Genomic DNA, 7,294 nt, shown 5'->3' with positions numbered 1-7,294 from the left:
TGTGGACTCCCATCACGGCCATTGTGATACAGCCTAGGAAAGTATACCAGGGTCATGTAGGACTCCCAGTCACTGAAATGGACAGGGCCTTAGCCGCTCGCCCCGCGAGCAAGTTAGTTTCCTGAGATAGAGGTGTAGGTTTACTATTTCACTTCCTGTATCGGTGGACCAGAGAAGAAGCACCCTTGAATATCTCCTGGATACATATGTTACGCAACCTTACTACTGTTAGTGTTTTATTTCTAAATGCTTTCCACTTGTAGCACTTGTCTGCTTGTGTTAAGAGCTTGGGACTTCTTCGGCTCTCTCTGTTCTCTCTGTCTCTGTCTCTGTCTGGTCTGTCCTGTCTGTGTCTCTCTCTGTGTTCTCTCTCTGTCTTATGTTTCTCTCTCTCTCTGTCTCTCTCTCTCCTCTCTGTCTGCCTGTTCTGTTCTGCCTGTGTCTGTCTGTCTGTCTCGTCATGTCTGTCTGTCTCTGTTTCCTGTCTCTGTCTTCTTGTTCTCTTCTTCTATGTTGTCTCTCAGGGAAAACGGCATCACAAGGTATCACATCTTTTAAACTTGCAACTTTGGCTGTGTTTGTGCCTCTCACCCTCAACAGGTTTGGGTAATGGTGCTTTTGTTCCCTGAGTTGATCCTCTTTCCTGTGTGTGTTCAGGGTTCAGCGGCCCGTGCTCCAGAGACGCTCAGAGTATGAAGAGTTTGTGGAGGTTGGGCAGAACTGGGCCCTCCGAACCTATTTTGGGTAAGTGAGCTGACTGGACTACCTAGCCTGGTCCCAGATCATGGTCTCCTTCTATAACCTGGTCCCAGATCAGGTGGTCTCACTTCTATAGCCTGGTCCCAGAATAGTGGTCTCTTCTATAGCTCTGGTCCCATATAGTGGTCTCCTTCTATAACCTGGTCCCAGATCAGTGTTCTCCTTCTATAACCATGGTCCCAGATCAAGTATGGTCTCCTTCTATAAACCTCGGTCGCCAGATCCTTTCGTCTCCTTCTATAGCCTGATCCCAGATGCAGTGGTTCTCCTTCTATAGCCTGATCCCAGTCAGTGGTCTTCTATAACCTGGTTCCCAGTCAGTGTCTCCTATAGAATGCAGTGTGGTCTCCTTCTATAGCCTTGGTCCCAGCAGCAGTGGTCTCCTTCTAATAGACCTGAGTCCGGATCAGTGGATCCCTTCTATAAACTGGTCCCGAATCAGTGGTCTCTTCTATAACTGTCCCGGATCAGTTGGTCTCCTCTATACCTGCGTCCGGATCAGTGGTCTCCTTCTATACCTGGTCCCGGATCAGTGGTCTCCTTCTATAACGCTAGGTCCCGGATCAGTTGATCCTCTTCTATAACCTGGTCCGGAATCAGATGGTCTCCTTCTATAAACCTCCGGCCTCCGGATCAGTGGTCTCCTTCTATAAGCCTGGTCCCGGATCAGTTGGTCTCCTTCTATAACCTGGTCCCGGAATCAGTGGTCTTTCATACTGTCCCTGTATACTTAACCTGGATCCCGGATCAGTGTCTTCCTTCTTATAAACCTGGTCCCGGATCAGTGGTCTCCTTCTATAACCTGGTCCCGGATCAGTGTCTCCTTCTATAACCTGGTCCCGGATCAGTGGTCACCTTTCTTATAAAACTTGGTCCCGGGATCAAGTGGTCTCTTCTATAACCTGGTCCCGGATCAGTGCGTCTCCTTCTATTAACCTGTCCGGATCAGTTGTCTCCTTCTATAAGCCTGAGTCCGGGACCAGGTTATAGAAGGAGACCACTGATCCGGGGACCATCTGGGTATAGTGGGCTCCTTTCTATAAAGCTGGTCCCGGATTGCAGTTTGTGCTCTTACCAACTCCAGGTTGGCGGTCAGTGTGGTTGAGGGATCGTTATGATGATTGCCACCACAGCCCCTGAATTGTAATGTTAACGGCAGCTGTGTGGGTGTGGGGGCTGTGTGGGTGTGGAGGCTGTGTGGGTGTGGAGCTGTGTGGTGTGGAGCAAATTGGTGGCGACTGTGTGGGTGTGGAGCTGTGTTGAGCTTGTGGTGGAGCTGTGTGGGTGTGGAGCTGTGTGGGTGTGGAGCTTGTGGGTGTGGAGCTGTGTGGGTGCTGGAGCTTGTGTGGGTAATGGTGCTGTGTGGTGCTGTTGTGGAGCTGTGTGGGTGTGGATGCTGTAGTGGGTTGTGGTGCTTGTAGTGGGGTGTGGTGCGTGTGGGAGGTGGGCTGTGTGGGTGTAGAGCTGTGTTGGGTTGTAGAGCCTGTGTGGGTGTGGTTGCTGTGTGGGGTTGGTGCTGTGTGTTGTGGTGCTGTGGGTGTGGTCTGTGTGGGTGTGGGTGGGAGTGTTGGGTGTGTGGTGGTGGGTGGGGCTGTTGGGTGTGTGCTGTGTGGAGCTGTGTTGGTGTGGAGCTGTGGTGGGTGTGTGGGGCTGTGTGGGGATGTTGGTGCATGGTGCGAGCTGTGTGGGTGTAGAGCTGTTGGGTGTAAGAGCTTGTGTGGTGTAGAGCTTGTGTGGGGATGTGGGCTGTGGGTGTGTGGGTCATTGTTCCTCTTCCTCCCTTCTCTTCCAGTGTTGTTGTTTTCTAAATAGTTGTCCTCTTGTCCGTTCTGTCCCAGGTGAGATCGCCCTGTTGATGAACCGTCCCCAGTGCTGCGACGCGGGGTCTCCCGCGGCCCTCTGAAGTGTTCCGAAGCTGGACCACGGCCGGTTCGAAACGCCGTTCTGGGGCCGCTGCTCAGGAACATCCTGAAGATGGAACATTCAAACAATACAACAGCTTCGTCTCTCTCTCCGTCTGAGTCCACCTTTCTATCACTCTGTCTGTTCTATCCGTATCCACTCTTCTATCCTTCTATCCGCTGCCACTCCTTTCTATCCTTTCTATCCCTCACAGCTCCTTCTATCCTTCTATCTCCACTCCTTCATCCTTCCACTCCTTCTATCGCTCTATCCCTCCACTCCTTCTATCCTCCAACTCGCTCTATCCTCCACTCCTTCTATCCGCTCTGGTCACTCCACTCCATTCTATCCCTCGCACTCCTTCTTATCGCTTCTGTCACTCCAACTCCTTCTATCCCTCCACTCCTTTGCCCCCCCCCTTGGCTCCTCCCTCCTTCCTTAACAACGGGTTCACCAATGATCTGTTTATTTTCTTCATGTTTCTAACCCTCCACCCGGGACTCCAGATCACTTGGCTGGGACTTTGTTGTTGAACTGGTGTTCATTGTATTCGCTATGAACGCCAGATTCATTTGATTTGGACACGTATTTGAATGAACTCTGTTGGAGGGCACAATGTTTTCTGTAGTATTTTAAGCGTCAACTATGAAGACGGATGAGTTGTCTCTAGTGTTCAGACGGCAACAGGTTAGGGAGGGTTCAAACGTGACAGAGGGTTCCGTTCAGAACCCAGGGTTTCCGTTTTCAGACCCAGGGTTCCAATAGAATTACAATGCGGTTCCCATTACTGTTCACTGTCCAGTGTTCTCTCTGACAACGGGTCAAACTAAGACCTTGTAATGTGTGACTAGACACACCATGAGTCTGTCCTGGTTAGGATCCAGAGACCTTGTATGTGTTGACTAGACACACGCAGGAGTCCTGTCCTGGTTAGGATCCAGAAGACCTTGTATGTGTGACTAGACACACCATGAGTCTGTCCTGGTTAGGATCCAGAAGACTTGTAATGTGTGGACTAGACACACCCATGAGTCTGTCCTGGTCAGGAATCCAGAAGACCTTGTAATTGTGGACTCGACACACCATGAGTCTGTCCTGGTTAGGATCCAGAAGACCTTGTAATGTGTGGACTAGACCACCATGAGTCTGTCCTGGTTAGGATCCAGAAGACCTTGTAAATGTGTGGACTAGACTCACACCATGAGTTCTGTCCTGGTTAGGATTCCAGAAGACCTTGTAATGTGTGGACTGCGACACACCATGAGTCTGTCCTGGTTAAAGTCCAGAAACCTATGTTGAAATGTGTGGACTAGACACACCATGAGTCTGTCCTGGTTAAGGTCCAGAAGACCTTGCTAATGTGTGGACTCGATCACACGCATGAGTCTGTCCTGGTTTAAGGTCCAGAAGACCTTGTAATGCGTCGTGGACTAAGACACACCATGAGTCTGTCCTGTTAAGTCCAGAAAGAGCCTTTGCTAATGTGTGGACCTAGGACCACACCATGAGTCTGTCCTGGTCAGGGATCCCAGAATTACCTTTTAATGTTGTGGACTAGACACACCATGAGTCTGTCCTGTGTTAAGGTCGCAGAAGACCTTGTAATTGTGCACTCGAGCCCCGACCAACCATGAGTGCTCACAATGGACAAACACCCAGGGGCCATGATGTCAGAAAGAATGGTCCCTTTGTGACTTGTAAGGAAGAGAGAAGGAGTGAATTGGGAACCGAAGTCTGAATAAGCTATGCTGTCATGACATTAAGCATATTGTTGTCATGACAATTAAGCATATTGTGTCATGACATTAAGATATTGTGTCATCAAGTGACAATTTTCCGTAGTAGTCATACTCAGTCTGGGACAAGACTAAAGTGACTTGCGGAGGGAGGGGGGAGACCATCTTTAGAGAAATTGTTGTTTTGAATAGATATCACGCAAAGGCTGATCTTTGTTCTTATACTTACCTTTTTATAGTTGTTTTCTGAATGTTCTTTGAGGTGTTTAAGAAAGCTGTGGTTTCTACACCAATTGAGGTTGAGGGAGGGCGTGTCCCAGGTCCAGTGGTGTGCCTACTCTCTCCTATTGGAGCAGTTTTTCTAAATCTACTCTTTACCCCCTTTCTCTCCCTTTCCATCTTGTTTCTCCTCCCCCACCCCGGTCGTTGGGTATGAATCTATAGGTGTCATTGTGTCTGGGCGTGTTTAAAATGCTCCGTTCAGGAAAGGGTAAAAACAACGTTTAGTCTACTCTGCCTGTTTCCTGGTCACAGAAAGCAGAACGTCAAGTTACTCTGACCAGGGTCAAGTTGATCAGTCTTTAAGGGATGTTCACTATTCATCTTTGTGCTACGTGTGTCCATTTAGCTTCTAAATAAGAGGTTTTATAACAGGTGACGTTGGTGAGGAAAGCATGTTACAACTCAACGCTAATTCAACCTCCTCTACGTTGAATCAAGAATGTGGACCGTTCTGATATCAACCCTGGTTGGTGTAATAGTAGTGTTTCATGCATCCCGTGGATGGTACATGTCCAGTGTCATCCAGCTTCCTAAACACCTCCCATGTCAAACACATTGATAAAGATAGTGTTCTGTTTCTGAAAACAGCTGTTTTTCCACCCCTTCATTGAAGTGTTAGTTACAAGACTGAACCCTCATTATAAACTGTCTTTGTGAAGTGCCTGGTTCTATTGACACTCTCTTAGAATTCACAATTAGAACCAGAAGGATTCCGGTTCCATAACATCATGGAGTCGAGTGTTTTCAATGTTTGGGGTCTAACATTTATCTAACCATTTTTAGTTTGAACCTTTTTTTTGTTGTCTTTTTGGAAAAACCCATGTTTGTTCTAATCCCAAATACAGTATATTGTTGTCAACTGGACATTTGCCATTTTAGAATTTTGATGAATATTTTGTAATGTACTATATAGTATAGCGTTAGCGTAAGACTCCCTTCCCTCTCSAGCATAACGCTARCCAACGRGTTACTGCTGTTATTTTCATGGAAATTATAAAGGAATCCATCAAAACTGTGATGTATAGCGATTTGGATACAAATCAGTCCTGTATAGACTAGTCCTCTGAAAGTAACTGTTGAATCAATCTGTTGTTATGGACGTGTGTGTATGTTCCAAATGGAACCCTATTCCCTATATAGTGCACTGCCTTTGACTAAGTAGTGCACTATATAGGCACTAGGGGTGCCATTTTGGAGGCATGCAGTGTTTTATTTCCACCGTGGTGTGTTGTCCTGGATGAAGCGTTTCCAGCTGAACTAGTATCAGGCTGGAATGGACTTGGCCTTGCTACATCTCATGGTTGATGGATTTCTGCTGTTTTGACATTTTTACTGTTCAACTGTCCTTGGTGTATTGTGTTAATAAATTTGATTTTTTTTTTATTTGTCAGGCTGTGTGCGTGTCTGAAATGCCATTCTGTTTCCTATATGCCCCATAGGCTCGGGTCAAAAGTAGTGCACTATATAGGGTGTCATTGGGCTCGGGTCAAAAGTAGTGCACTATATAGGGTGTCATTGGGCTCTGGTCAAAAGTAGTGCACTATATTAGGGAACATGGGTGCCTTTTTCAGACACACACAGTGTATCTAGTTGTGCCCTGCACCCAATGTTGAAATAATGTTAGTTGATGGTTTTCTATGTTCTCTCATGGAGGCCACAGTAAAATGAAAGTAGTAAGCTATTCTAGGCTACTGCTCTCTTGTATAACTTTGCCGACTGAAGTGGTTGATGGCCCTCATGAATCCTAGTACATTCTGATGCGGGAAGTCCAGCAAGTGGGAGGACTTGGAGGGAATCTAGAACTCGACAAGCAGTGGGAGGACTTGGAGGGATCTAGAACTCCAGCAGTGGGAGGACTATGGAGGGAATCTAGAACTCCAGCAGTGGGAGGACTTGGGGGGGATCTAGACTCAGCAGTGGGAGGACTTGGGGGGATTAGAACACAGCAGCAGTGGGAGGACTTGGGGGGAATTCTAGAACTCTCTAGCAGTGGGAGGAACTTGGGGGAATCTAGAACTCCAGCAGTGGGAGGACTTGGGGGGATCTAGAAACTCCAAGCAGTGGGAGGACTTGGGGGGATCTAGAACTCCAGCCAGTGGGAGGACTTGGGGAAATTCTAGAACTCCAGCAGTGGAGGACTTGGGGGGAATCTAGAACTCCAGCAGTGGGAGGGACTTGGAGGGGGAATCTAGACTCCAGCAGTGGGAGGACTGGGGGGAATTAGCTCAGCAGTGGGGATTGGGGGAATCTAGAACTCCAGCAGTGGGAGTGAACTTGGGGGAATCTAGAACTCCAGCAGTGGAGGACTTTTGGTGGGAATCTAGAACTCCAGCAGTGGGAGGACTTGGGGGCGAATCTAGAACTCTCAGCAGTGGGAGGACTTGGGGGGATCTAGAACTCCAGCCATGGAGGACTTGGGGGGAATCTAGAATGGGTGCTATTGTCTGCTCTTCTCACATTACTGATTTGAATGCGTTAAGTTCGCAATCAGAGAGTCAACACCTTTCTATTCCTTTTATAATTTAAGTGGGTTGTGTTTCATTCATTTTTTAAATTTTATTTGTAAGATTCATTCATTCACTCTACACAACTAGGTTGTAAAATTCTGTTATTTT

At 47.7% G+C, this 7,294-nt stretch overlaps 2 long non-coding RNA genes across 6 annotated transcripts; both read right to left on the bottom strand.

Annotated features, from left to right (window-relative positions):
* Positions 1 to 3,730: 3,730 nt before the first annotated feature.
* On the bottom strand, positions 3,731 to 4,240 carry LOC139027309 (uncharacterized). Of its 5 annotated transcripts, none has more exons than XR_011479397.1 (3): positions 4,217 to 4,240; positions 3,895 to 4,028; positions 3,731 to 3,832 (listed from the first exon to the last, which is right to left on the bottom strand). It is a non-coding gene; the product is annotated as an uncharacterized lncRNA (long non-coding RNA). The 5 variants fall into 5 exon arrangements; XR_011479393.1 differs by having other exon boundaries at positions 3,731 to 3,791; positions 3,911 to 4,028; XR_011479396.1 differs by lacking the exon at positions 4,217 to 4,240 and adding an exon at positions 4,093 to 4,117 and having other exon boundaries at positions 3,731 to 3,791; positions 3,911 to 4,028.
* Positions 4,241 to 6,453: 2,213 nt separating this feature from the next.
* On the bottom strand, positions 6,454 to 6,845 carry LOC139027310 (uncharacterized). Its single transcript, XR_011479398.1, has 3 exons — positions 6,660 to 6,845; positions 6,537 to 6,588; positions 6,454 to 6,501 (listed from the first exon to the last, which is right to left on the bottom strand). It is a non-coding gene; the product is annotated as an uncharacterized lncRNA (long non-coding RNA).
* Between the last annotated feature and the right edge of the window lie 449 nt (positions 6,846 to 7,294).

Source organism: Salvelinus sp. IW2-2015, unplaced genomic scaffold (genome assembly GCF_002910315.2).
Source record: "Salvelinus sp. IW2-2015 unplaced genomic scaffold, ASM291031v2 Un_scaffold9568, whole genome shotgun sequence".
NCBI classification, from domain to species: Eukaryota; Metazoa; Chordata; class Actinopteri; order Salmoniformes; family Salmonidae; genus Salvelinus; species Salvelinus sp. IW2-2015.
Note: the sequence above shows the minus strand (reverse complement) of the source record. Positions and strands in the feature narration are given on the sequence as shown.